At 34.0% G+C, this 14,600-nt stretch overlaps 1 pseudogene; it reads left to right on the top strand.

Annotated features, from left to right (window-relative positions):
* The first annotated feature begins 4,427 nt into the window (after positions 1-4,427).
* Positions 4,428-6,382, top strand: LOC123207420 (annotated as a pseudogene).
* The last annotated feature ends 8,218 nt before the right edge of the window (positions 6,383-14,600 follow it).

The following is a 14,600-nucleotide window of genomic DNA, read 5'->3' as shown; positions in this document are numbered from 1 at the left end:
GCAAGAGTTTATGAACTGAAATTGAGTTTGTCGAGGATGTAATGTACGGTGGCCTTCAGATTGGTCTACATACAATTAGATTGCTGAAATTTGTGCCAGCAAACACAGCCTAACTGAAATTCTTAGAAAACTTACTATTGTATTTGGACGATGAAGCAGAATGTTCTATATGTGCTTGCTGACGTGAATATAGTCAACCTAATGTTGTGTAAATTATTTGCTTACAGTTGAACACTTTTTTTTTAATGAAACTGAATTATCACTTTTTTATTATTATTATTATTATCACTATTTTGTTTCAAAATTCTTGGTGTTCATTATGAAACTGAATTCTGTAATTGTCTTGGTTAAAATCGAAAGATGATGCAACTGAGCTGATTGCAAAGTCAGAGGAGGTCAAGCTAGCAACTGCAGACAAAGAAGTTGAAGTTCATGAGGCATGCATTGTATTGAAATCAATGTTGGAAATAGTAGGAAACCTGTGCATGATTCAGAACGAGTCTAAATAGCACGGAGGAAACAGAAACATAGGAAAATATATAAATATAAAAAATATAAGGGCTTTTTATAAATACCAAATTTTTTTTAAAAACAACCTAGGCTATCATGTTGACACCCAGATTCAAATACAATCCCTCCATATTCAAAACAAGTACCGGACTGCTGGTTGCTAAACATCCATCTTCATAGTCACTTAGTTTTTGCCTTGACATTATGGCATAAAATATTACATAATCCATCTTCACAGTCATTTGATTTTTGCCTTTTGTCTCACCCTCATGAACAATCAATGGTCTAATAATTTCATAAAACAAAGCTGAATACAATAAGATACAACATGCAAATGAACACAATTATTCATTTTTTTAAAAGTCACCATTTGGGTGATATACAGAAAGTTAAAAAAAAAAACATGTGAAAAAACATGCATACGATATACACACATCTTTGTACCTGAAAATGAATAGCACAACATCGTAGGCTATCAATATGGTTGACAGTAGAGAGGAACTGACAAATAGCCGATTACCGAAGATGAAGACAAACTGAAAAGCTAACTACCGATGACTGTGAAGAACTGAAGAGAAGCTGACTGCCGATGACAATGAAGAGCTAACGAACAGTCGACCACAGAGAGGAATACTTCCGTTCAGACCAAAATGAACGATTGTATCAATATAGACGACGACAGAGAAGAAGTCACGAATAGTCGACTGCCAATGACGATGATGAGCCGATGAATTGCTGATGGCGGAGAGGAGATAAACAGACGATGACTGTGAGGAGAGGAAATGAAGAGAAGGTTTTGCAAATTTCCATTATATCAATTTTTCAATCGAAGAAACGAGTTTCAAAATCTGAGGCGTGTTTCCTTTTTTTCTTAAATTCTCGAAACGCCCCCAAAACGTTTTGTACCAGTTTCAAGGCTTTTCAGATGCCAAAACGTTTCGGAAATGGCGAAATTCCTCCCTCCCTGCATTCCCGTGCTTCCCTGGTACCAGTCAGTGATGATGAGGTATGTGACTTGTCTGAGTTAGTGTACATATATGTCGCATAATGCTGTGGGTGATGAAGTGGGAATGATTTTTGTAGGCAGATAATGCTGTGATTAGAACACGGGGAGAGAAAAGAATGGAGCCAAAACTGAAGAATCACGTTGAGCAAATGTTTCAAGTGTACTTGGAATTGCAGATTTGAAGAAAGGTATTAAAATTTTTTACTTGTATTCAGGCTTTATTATTTATTTGTCTTCTCTTTTGGAGATGAGACGTATAACTTTTTGTTTATGATAGGTAGTCCTTGGTATGATGAATAAATCTATGATTGGGTGATTTTATAATTCCATTTCACTGCCTTTTCTGGTTCTCTTATGCTTTGATGATGTTCCCAAAATTTTGCATTATTATTAATTCCTTTTACTTTGCTCAAGCATTTGCATGTTTTGGTTATTTGAGTTTGTATGAACCAAGATCCTCCATTCGGAGCTATAATAAGTTGTCCAATTTTGTTACTTGAACTTGACCATTGATTTTTTGTTTTTTTTTGTCATTTTTGTTGTGTGCATTGACTTCATATGGATCAGGTTTCCATGTTTAAAGGCAGCAGTCATCTCCAAGTTGATTGTTCTATAATAAAAGGAGGATAACAATAGTCAATATGGCTGTTGAGCCAAGGAGAGTCATGAATGAAATGTGAAAGCAGCATGGACTGACCCAAGTTGATTTTCCTTCTCTTGTGGTTCCTGGCCTTAGATGTACAATTCACGGTCCGTGTTTATTTTGAAAGAACCAATGGTGCATTTTAAATATAATAAAATAATAATAAACACATCGGATTCCCAAGGATGAGGGCAGGTGTTTATTCTGAGAGAAGAGTGGAGGACTGTGCTGACGTGAAAAGCCACTCTTTTCCTCAAGCTGTTTTAAATTCGGCCAAAGCATCTATTCCCACTTAAACTTTATTGCATTTTCATAGTTCTATTTATTAATTATTAAAAATTTAAACATTTATTTATAAATAATTAAAATTAATATAATTAATTAAATTTTAAAATAAAATTATTATTTCACTAAAAATATATTAAAAATAAAAAAATCAACTATTTTTCTCGTAAATTTAAAATACTAATAATTTTCTTTAATATTAAATTTTGAAATATTATATTTTTCCTTAGAGTTTTTTTTCTCCTTCTCTTTTCCGATGCTTCACCGATAAGTTTCTCTCTCTCTCCCCATTTTCAGCACCTTCTCTGGACAAAGAACATTGTCTTAACTCAGTAATATTATGAATCTAAGTGTAATATAATTAGGGTGAATCCAATAATCTAAAAAATGAAGTTCGGGTATTATCCATACTTATTCTTGGTGGTCCGATAGGCTTAATTGTTATACTTTCATTGGGTTTTTCAATGATACTTCCTATTTCTATATTGTTCTTTGGTTGAAAAGTGTAACTATTATGTCTAATCTCCAATCATTGGTAAAATAATTGTAACACCTCTCTCTAGATACATACCTCTGATGAGAATATATTATAAGAGACATGCATAATTAGACTATTTAAAAATTTTAATGCATGATCATAATTATAAAGCATGTAAAAAAATAATGTAATAACAACACTTTATTAATCAATACTCAAATGATATCATATATCTAAAAATATCAACAACAATGATAACAAATAATAATAACAACTATATGTCTGATAAAAATTGAATAGCAAAAGGTCTCTCTCCTTGTGCAATTACTAGTTGGACTATTGGATCTCTTATTTGTCCTGTTATTCATTTTTATCTATAAACATATAAAAGAAAACATGTGAGTAAAACTCAATAAGTGATGGTTTTTCGACATCCAAAACTATTATAAATAACTGATGCTAAAACTTGTGTTACATCTATAAGCTGATTATGTAACTCAATAAGTGATGGCCTTTCGGCACCCATAAGATGTAGATACCTTCCAACCTTTCATGGCCCGTGGGCCTTTTTTCTTTCTGTGAAGAAACTCAGTCCAGGTTGTCTCTAAGTCCAATTTCTTGCCATCTTATCTTATTGAGTGGAGCCAGTTTATTTAATGTTGATGTTAATTTAGTCTTTCTTTAATCCTTTAATTAACATGATTAAATAGGTAATTATGAAAGCCGAGGAGGAACCGAAGCACGTGACGAGGTGTACTATATAGGCATCCTGATGCTGGTATCTTTTCTTTTGTCGCCAATTAGCAATTTTAAAATGCTAAAGAACTAATTCCCACCCGGAACTTTAATAAAAAGTTCTCTTAACTAAAAGTTTGACAAATCAAGTTCTCACCCATTTATAAAAGTTAGATGTTAATTTTAATAGTTAAAATAATATTTTTATTATATAATATAATTAATATAATTGATATAAACAAATTATACTTCACTCTAACTATTTTACATATTTTTCTTCTCTCCTTCTTTTATCATTTTTTTATTATTGAAAAACACCCAAAAACAGTTAATAGATATAAATATTCAATGAAATATCTCAAAATTGATGAAATGGTAAGATCCAAACAAATTAGAGCTCTTCAATGGTAAATTTCAGTAAAAACAACATATCCACCAACAACTGATTGAGGACAACGTAAAGGTGGCAGTAATTGGAAACGATAGTCATGCTAATTACTTGATAATTTTTAGTTTTATATTTATTAACCAATTGTGTATAAAAATCTATAATTTTTTTTATATAAACTATAATTTAACTTTAGTAAACACAGAAACCATTTTTGTTTTACCAACTTTATAAAAATTTTTATCATATTTTATTAATAAGTTTAATAAATAATTGAAAAAATGGAAATTTCACACTTAAAATGAGAAATTTTTATTTCATCAAAATTTGGGTGGGAAATAGACGATCGGCCATTTAAAATGGGAATTTTTTGCATAGGCCGAGGAGGATTAGAAAGCATGTGACGCCTGTTTCACATTGCTTTAGTCTTCGTACGCAGAGAGATGCCAGAAGCAACAAATCCTTGTGAGCTTTCACCATATTAGAGAGGAAGATCTGGGGAAACTGTTGCTCTCAACCACAACATTATTTCTTCATCTCCTGCCCAAATATTTAGGTTCTTATATAGTCGCTTATGTTCTCTCTGATTTCCGTGTGATCATTGGTTGCTAGAAACCTCGTTTTATTTATTTTTCTTCACCAAGAGGTTCAGATTGGATGGAATAGATTCCTTTTTTTTTTTTTTCTATGTTTTAATTGTTCAATAGGGATGGAGAGAGGGGGCAAGGGGCGTCACTTGACCCTAAGTTTTAACATTTTTCTTTAATATATATGTCAAATGCATTACCCATACCATATGTATTTCACTGTCCTTGGCTCCGTCCTTGTTGTTCAATATGGATTACAGTCGATCTTAATCCTAGTCTTCTTTGTTTTTAGGAATATGGGTTTGAAGATGAGTACTGGTACAGCTCCCATTAAAGATGAGGACCAGAGCAAGGACTTGCTAATTGATATAACTGCAGAGCAGTATTTAGATCCTGAGCTTGCTGTTGAGTGTTATATTTGCAGGGTTCCTAAATGCATCCGTAGAATAAACGAAGAAGCCTACTCTCCTCGATTAGTTTCAATAGGTCCTCTTCACCGGGGCACAGAAGAACTAGCTTTTATGGAAAGACAGAAAGCCACATACAAGAAAAGTTTTCTTCAGCGAATAACGAAAGAGAAATGGAACGAACTTCTAAGCTTCATCAAAAACAACGAACAACGAATTCGAAAGTGTTATGGAGATATAATTAAAATGGAGAGTCTTGAGTTTACAACCATGGTTGAACACGACGCTGTCTTCATTCTCGAGCTCTTCCTCAGAAGCTACCATAACGATGGAAGTGATGACTTTCTGTTGAAGATACCAACAACTAGATTTGCTCTAAGGATGGACCTGCAACTACTCGAAAATCAACTTCCATTCTTTGCCCTGGAGGAGCTATACAGTTTAGCTTTCGAAACCCCAACTTTCCGGGAACTTTGTCATAAATTCTTATATTTATCCAATACCTTACCAGCTGAGATTGTGGTTAAACATTTCACCGACTTGAGAAGAAGCACCCTTTTTAAAAACTTCCCCCGGAGAAAGAATTTAGAGCAGGGATTCATTTCAGATTTGCCTTGTGCAGTGAAGTTGCGCGAGTCGGGGGTGAAGTTAAAGGGCATTGCAGGAACATCGTTGCTTGACATAAGATTTGAGAAGCGAAAGCGGCTGATTCCATGGTTTGAAGTTCATGAACTGCAAATACCTCATTTGGTTGTGGCTGATTATGGAACTGAACGTTTGCTTCGAAACATAATGGCTTTGGAGCAGTGTCACTACCCATCGGATACTCGAGTTTGCAATTACGTGAGGCTGATGGATTATCTGATTAATACTGAAAAAGATGTCGATTTGCTTGTTAGTAAAGAGATTATTAAGAATCGTATGGGGACAATATTTCTGTAGTGAATCTGTTTAACAGACTTAGCTTAGAAATTCATAGAAGTAAATCGTGTTATTATAAGACTGGCATGGAATTGAAGGCACACTACAATAATCCTTGGAACCATACAAAGGCAACGTTAAAAAGTGTCTACTTAAAGAACCTTTGGCGAGGCACAGCCACTGTTACAGCGGCCGGATTCTCGTTGCTCAAGCTCATGCAATTCATGTCTTCTATGAAGTAAACTATGTAATTGATTTTAATTAGTAGTTTATAAACCGACCAATATCTGTGGGTGTAATGTTATCATTTATGTTTGAAAAAGCCATCTTCTTTCTCTTGTCAGTGACTACTTTGTCTTTTGTTATCGGGACAATGAATTTGGAAATGAGTGGTTCCATTAATGATATGGATCTTCATACAACTTTATTTTCAGCTCGATTTTGTGATCATGGCAGAGTTACCGGCAGCAGGGGAAATCAGTATGTTTTTTATGAGTAACGTTGGACAATCTCGTTACTGACGAGGATTTAGTGAAGATATCTGCAAAGGAAGCTGAATTAAAGCGCATGATAAAACAAAAGATGAGGAACATACGTTCTCAACTACCGGGATTCGTATAAAAGGCAAGAAAGGAGTCACAATCACTCCCATGTAACTTTCGGCCAGGTGTTTAACATTTTTATTAACATTTTTTTAAATGCCAACAAAATATTGGAATTGGCGACCGATTAGCCTATAAGTCCTCGCGTTGGCGTATACGGGGTGCAAGGGGCAGAGCCTTCAAACTTGGAACATGTTTTTATTATAATTTTGTATTAGATGGAGTGTTCTAAGTTGGCGTTTAATAATACTTCTCTCTGTAATTGTACTGCAACATTTTTTGCTTTGTAACGTATCTTCAAAAATCAGACTTCGATATATTTGATCTGATCATCAGTTGGTCGACACCTTCATATTGGGTTTCATGTCTGCCCTTGATTTTGAGCGTCTGTGCAATATGAAGAGCTAGCAGCCATAAAAGAACATTACTGCATAAAATTTTATAAGCTTCCCAAGTGAAGTAAAATAAAACATTTTCCCACTTTTTAACTCTGAAAAGAATCAAAATTTATTAGAAAAATCTGTCAAATACTATACTGTAGAACTGGAACATCAGCTTGAATTCAATTTGAAAACATCTATTCAAGCTGAATTAGTTTGGTTCGAGTATACCCTTAATTTGAAGTGGCATCGCCCATTTCGGAGATATTTATGCTTGTTTCACAGTTACATTCTGCAGACTGTCATCGAGAAACTTGGTCTTAATTTCAGTAACAATAGTGATTTTGAGGGAGCCAAAGCTGCGGGGCTTTGACGTGAAGAGAGAGAGGGGATCACCGGTGAGTGGTCTGGACACTAGCATTATAATAAGGGAAATTTTAAAAAATGGCCAAAATGCCCTCCCATTAAACAAAAATGCCCAAAATCACTATTTCCAAGCTAAAATACCCAAAATCACTGTTTAAAAAAAAAAAATACCTATGAGTTTTTTTGAATACCTAAATTACCCTTCCCTTCATATTTACATAACTCTCCCACTCACTATGGGGGTTAAATGTAATTTTAGATAAATATGAGGGGTTTTTAAATATTTTACATTATAAAGACATTTTGATATTTATTTATTTATTTCAAACTTTTTCTAAAATATCAAAATTACCCTTCCCTTCATTTATATAACTCTCCTCACTCACTATAGAGGGTTAAAATAATTTTAGATAAATATGGGGGGTTTTTAGATATTTTACATTGTAAAGGCATTTTCATATTTATTTATTTATTTCAAACTTTTTCTAAAATATCAAAATTACCCTTCCCCTCATCTATATAAACCCTCCTCACTCATTTCATTTACACATACTTCTCATATCACTCAAGCACTCACTCTCACTTTCATTTTTTTTTCAACATCAATTAGTAGGGATTCGTTCGGACGAAAGAAGTTCGTATTTTTGAATTCGACTCGAAAAAATAATATTCATCAAAAAAAGTATTTATGTCAATCTTAGCCTAAAACTTAATTTTATTTGTTAAGTCTAGTTTTTATGTCATAATATGAGGGTTAAATACAATGTTTGACAAGTATGGGGGGTTAAATGTAATTTTAGATAAATATGGGAGGTTTTTGGATATTTCACATTGTAAAGGCATTTTCATATATATTTATTTATTTCATTACTTTTTCTAAAATGTTAAAATTACCCTTCCCCTCATCTATATAAACATTCCTCACTCATTTTATTTACACACACTTCTCATATCACTCAAACACTCACTCTCACTTTCATTTTTTTTCAACATTAATTAGTAGGGATTCGTTCGGACAAAAGAAGTTCATATTTCTGAATTCGATTCGAAAAAATACTATTCATCAAAAAAAGGTATTTATGCCAATCTTAGCCTAAAACTTAATTTTATTTGTTAAGTCTAGTTTTTATGTCATAATATGGGGGTTAAATATAATGTTTGACAAGTATGGGGGTTTAAATGTAATTTTAGATAAATATGGGGGTTTTTGGATATTTAACATTGTAAAAGCATTTTCATGTTTATTTATTTATTTCATTACTTTTTCTAAAATGTCAAAATTACCCTTCCCCTCATCTATATAAACCCTCCTCACTCATTTTATTTACACACACTTCTCATATCACTCAAACACTCACTCTCACTTTCACTTTTTTTTCAACATCAATTAGTAAGGATTCGTTCGGACTAAAGAAGTTCGTATTTTTGAATTCGATTCGAAAAAATACTATTCATCAAAAAAAGGTATTTATGCCAATCTTAGCCTAAAACTTAATTTTATTTGTTAAGTCTAGTTTTATGTCATAATATGGGGGTTAAATGTAATCTTTGACAAGTATGGGGGGTTAAAGTAATTTAGGATAAATACGGGGGTTTTTGGTTATTTTACATTGTTATGGGGGTTTTAGATATTTTACAATATATACAGGATTTATATAACATGTTAAAAATAGATAGGTATTGATTTGATACAAGACAACATACAAGGGTGTTAAATAAAGAAAGAGATAATTGAGGGGTCAAATGAAATGTTATTAAAATTAGGGCGCATTTTCATATTAAACATTGTAGGCGCATTATAATTGAAATTATAGGTTTTTTCGAGTTTCACCGCTTTAGGATATATCAATGCACATTTTTCAGATTTATGGAGAATTTTTCGATTGTTGTCATACTAGAGTATTTCAACTTTTAGATTCCGAATTTCAGTTTTGTTATTTCGAATCTCATCGCTTTAAGATATATCGATTCGTATTTTTCAGATTTCTGAAGAATTTTTTGATTGTTGTCATTCTATGGTATTTCAACTTTTAGGATTCAAATTTCAGTTCTGTTTTTTTTAATTTCACTGTTTTAGGATATATCCACTAGTATTTTTCAGATTTCTGAAGAAATTTTTTATTATTGATATTTTAAAGTATTTCAAAGTATAGAATTTGAATATCTATTTCAAAGTATAGATATTATAAAAACGTTTTAAATGGAACGTTACAAACAGATAGATGCATTTTGATATAAGATAACATACGAAAGTGTTATATAAATTGTTAAATAATTATAGGGGGATACATAAAATATTAGAAAAATATGAGGAGTTTTTTTAATTATTAATAATTGTACGACTGATTTACATAGTTATTATTGATTTTTTTTATTATAAATGAATAATTATCTTCAAAAACTTGTCATTGTAGGATTGATAATTAAAATGGATGGTTATGCATCGGTTCGTTACCAGGGAGAATGGATTCAAGATCGCAACAACACAATGAAATATGTTGGAGGAGCCAAACAATTGATTAAAATCCCTTATGGAACAACATTCGAGGGATTTATTGAGTTTTTGACGGAGTCTTGCAGTATTGATCCAATGAAAAACTACATTCAAGTATCAATGAAGCCAAGAAAAATTGAGCTCGACTGTCCCATCCAGATCCAAAATGATGAAGATGTCCAGGGTCTTCTTGATATGTCCCAGTACTTTCAGGAATGTATTCCTGTTTTTGTTACATGTACCCCAATTGAAGGGCAGAAAGAAGAAGATGAAGATAAAGATGAAAAAGAAAGTAGTTGGGTCGAAAAAGAATATGATTTGGAAAAGTTGATTGATTTCAGTAATGACCTGTTGTATATTGCAAACTCATGGGCTCATGGAGAAAAAGATATAGTTCCCTATTGGGGTGACTTTGATGGAAATGATATGTCCGACATTCCTTCAGAAGATGTAGAGCCTGAGTATATGGCATCAGTTACCGAGGGTATGGATAGTTTACAGCTTGAAGATCCTACTTCAGGTGGTGGAAATTATTCTGGGCCATTTTTTGACAATGTCCCCACTGATCCATTTAGGTGGCTTCCTGATTTTCCTCCACAGCCATCAGCATCATCAAGTGGTTTCAGATCAATCCGAGAGGAGAATGGTGTCAAGATTGGTGATATTTTTCATAATAAAGTCCAATTGAAAGACGTCGTGACACAATTCACCTTACTTAAAGGATTTCAATTTGGTGTCAAAAAGTCTGACAAGAAACGGTGGGAAATTAAGTGCAAGACTGAAAATTGTAAGTGGTATATACATGCAACCAAGTCCACTGTCAGTGATGTGTGGGGGATCAACTCTATGAATCCTACCCATACATGTTTAGTTGATCAAATTATGCCACATCACAGACAAGCTGGTGCCTGAGCTTTAGGTCAATTAATGAGATCAAAGTTTGTGATGATTGATCGAATTTATCGGCCTAAAGAAATAATTGTGGACATCGCCGATCGATATAAAATTGATATTTCCTACTCACAGGCTTGGCGGGCAAGAAATTGGGCTATCAATTCATTGAAGGGTTCACCGGAGGAATCATTTATGCTTTTACCAGATTATTGCTACAATCTACAACGTACTAATCTGGGCACCGTTACTGCTATTGAAACAGATGATGACCATCGGTTTACAAATTTTTTCATGGCATTAGGATGTTCTGTTCGTGCATTCAGAGAATATCTTCGCCCTGTTATTTGTATTGACGCTGCTTTTCTTAAAGGTCGATATCTGGGGCATTTATTTATTGCGGTGGCTCTTGATGGTAATAATCAGATATATCCTATTGGTTTCGGTGTCGGCAAAAAAGAAGATCACGACACGTGGTGTTGGTTTCTTATGAGAATTAAAGAATGCATCCCCGACCTCTCTGAGTTTGCAATAATCTCAGATCGATATCATGCTATCTACTCGACAATGGCTGAAGTCTTTCCAGATGTCCACCATGGATGTTGTTGTCATCATCTTCTGTGTAACATGCGGGCAAAGTATAAACGAGACTCAAAGGTATAGTGTAAACAAGTATTTAAATTTATACCAGTTTATCATTTTCATACATTTTGCTTATACTGAATTTTCATATTTATTACTATTTTACAGGTTGCTGGTGCATATTGGAAAGCCGCAAAATCATACACAGAATCTGAATTTGGTTCGATGATGCAATCCCTTGACTCAATGAACCCCCAAACTAGAGCTTATCTACGGGATGTCAGATTTGAGCATTGGAGTAGAGCATACTTTCCAGGACATCAATACAACATCATGACCACAAATATTGCTGAGTCATTTAATGCCCTTGTCAGACATGCACGGGGTCTACCTATAACTATGCTTTTGGAGTTTATTCGTGGTACCATGCAACGATGGTTTTACGAGAGGAGAACCCATGCAAGTAAGTATCAAATCAATATTAATTAAAAGTTGTCTCATGTACTTTTTTTCACTTTATTAATCATATTACCAAATGTGTTCTTAATATTTGTTTCAAATTACAGATGAATGTCATAACTTTCTCACCCCTTGGGCGGAAGATAAGATCAGTAATCGTCTATCAAAGTCTACAAGTCTGGATGTTCGACCGATTACACCTACTCGGTATCAGGTTGTTGGATTTGGTGGATTCATGGGTATTGTGGACTTTGGTGACATGTCTTGCACGTGTAGAAAGCTTCAGCTTTCACGTATTTCGTGCAAGCATGCCATTGTCGTTGCACGACATATGAGACTCACGAATGTGCACGCATGGGTTCATCCATTCTTTCGGACCGATATTTACCATGCAATATATCAGGAACCGATCAATCCTCTTGGAAATCAATGTGATTGGTTACACTCACCGGAAGACAGAGTTATTTTGCCCCCCGTCCTCAATAGTCGTCGTCCAGGTCGTCCATCCAATAGAAATCGACGTCCATCGCAAGGAGAAATTGTTACACCGAGGATTTGCAGTCGTTGCCATGAACCGGGGCATACACGAACCCAATGTAAATCCCCAGCACCGGTCCCGAGCTCCGCCCCGCAGCGTTCATCTACAAAAGGTAAAGGAACAAGATCTTGACATGCTTATACTCAATTTTGTTTGTTATATGATTTTTCATTGTTGTACTTCAGTTTTATGTAACCGATGTATTTTTATTATTGTTTCAAACGTGTAAATGTATTGTCATTTGATATAATAAATTTAGTGTTTCGTATGAGTTATTTCAGTATTACTTTATTTCCTCTAATTGTTTCAAGTGTGTAAATGTTTGAGTAATCATACGTTTTTATTGTTTTTTCATGACAAGATTATTTAAAAAATAAAATCAAATACAATACATATCAATATATAACCACAAATAAAGTATATCATACACATACAAGTAAACGACTAAACAATAAATATATACATCTAAACATAGGAAGAACGATAAATATACATCTGTGAGCTAATCGATACAGTGAAAATACAACTGCGCCGCTAATCGTCTACGCATAGAGGTAGACGACTCTCGGGGAAAATACGCCCTATATGAGTCCAACTAAGGACGTCTCGCGTACGCCACCTCAACATCCGGGGGGACGAATAGAGATCGACAAGGTCAATCCAATCATGTAACATCTCTAGAGTCTCATATATCCAAAACTGTAATATAATCATTTACGATGTAAATAAATCAATTTATATTTTTGTCAATTAATATATATAAATGATAATATAAAACTTACCTGAAATGCGAACGAAAATCTGTAAAGGTCGTATTTACAGATTTTCGGCATCCGTCAGGAACAGACTCTCTCACTCGCCTGTGACATAGAATCGTATGTCATCTACCACACAGTAACACCCCACGGGTAGGAATTAAACCAGTCCAAATGATCAACTAACTAGAAGTAATCCGTGGACACCTTCTTTCGTCGATCATTTCCCAACAAAACAATGTGAAGAATATACAACAAGGCCATCTTGACAACGTCAATATCGTCATCCCCCCATGGCCTCGACAAGAAAATATGCTCTAAGTCGTGATACTGCACCGTCGAAAAACCTCGAAAGTAAGTATCTCTGATCCTATGTCCGAAAGAGCGAGGCATATATAAAGAGACATCAGTTTGTCGACTAAACGATAGACTTGTCACTAGTGCAAACTCGAACGAACTAAATCTCGCATCAACCCCACTAACCCTGAACCAAAACTCGTCTCTGACAGAGGGTCGATGTAGCTGTCGGAGTAGAAACGCATGAACCAACATCCTGGAGAATTTGGTTTCGAGTAAACGAAAGAGATACCCGAAACATGTCCTCCCAAATAGTCGTAGCTGATGTGGGGTCAATGTAGTAGTAATTCGAGATAATGCGGCACGTTGTGCACGACATATCGCCTCTGCCCGAAAGTGTCTGGACTCGTCGAGGATTTGCAGCTCGCTGTCAACCCGTCTTCTTTTGCGAGAAATATCCTGAAACAATGTAAAAAATTCGTTAGAAATGAGTAAAAACAAATATGTAAACAAATGTATACGTGGAAAACACATAAAAAGATGAAAAATACCAAATAATCAAATAGGAAATGACAAAACTTAAAAAACAAGATTTAACTGCCTGATAACGGTGTAATTCTAAAAAATGAAAATGAAATTCGAATTATACACGTTCAACTACCCTAGGATGTTAAGAAACGAAAAATCGATCGAAAATCTAGAAAATACGAGTCGATATAGCCAAAAAAGGTGAAATTCGAAAAAACTGCAATTAAATTTGATTTCTATAAGTTGAAAAACTGTAGAAGGTTAACAATCGAAAAATCGATCGAAAATAAGAAAATATGAGTTGATATATCCTGAAACGGTGAAATTCGAAAAAACAGAATTGAAATTTGAATTCTAAAAGTTGAAAAACCCTAGAATGGCAACAATCGAAAAATCATTCGAAAATCTGAAAAATATGAGTTCATATCTCGTAAAACAGTGAAATTTGAAAAAACGAAATTGAAATTCGAATTCTAACAGTTGAAAAACCCTAGAATGGGAACAATCAAAAAATATTTCAGAAATCTGAAAAATACGAATCGATATCTCGTAAAATGGTGAAATTTGAAAAAACGAAATTCAAATTCAAATCCTAAACGTTGAAAAACTCTAGAATGGCAACAATCGAAAAATCCTTCAGAAATCTGGAAAATACGAGTCCATATCTCGTAAAACGGTTAAATTTGAAAAAATGGACTGAAATTCGAATTCTAAAAGTTGAAATACCCTAGAATGGCAACATTCGAAA

The sequence above is a fragment of the Mangifera indica genome, chromosome 2 (genome assembly GCF_011075055.1).
Source record: "Mangifera indica cultivar Alphonso chromosome 2, CATAS_Mindica_2.1, whole genome shotgun sequence".
NCBI lineage: Eukaryota > Viridiplantae > Streptophyta > Magnoliopsida > Sapindales > Anacardiaceae > Mangifera > Mangifera indica.
The sequence above is the reverse complement of the archived record's forward strand: the minus strand, read 5'-3'. Positions and strand labels throughout refer to the sequence as shown.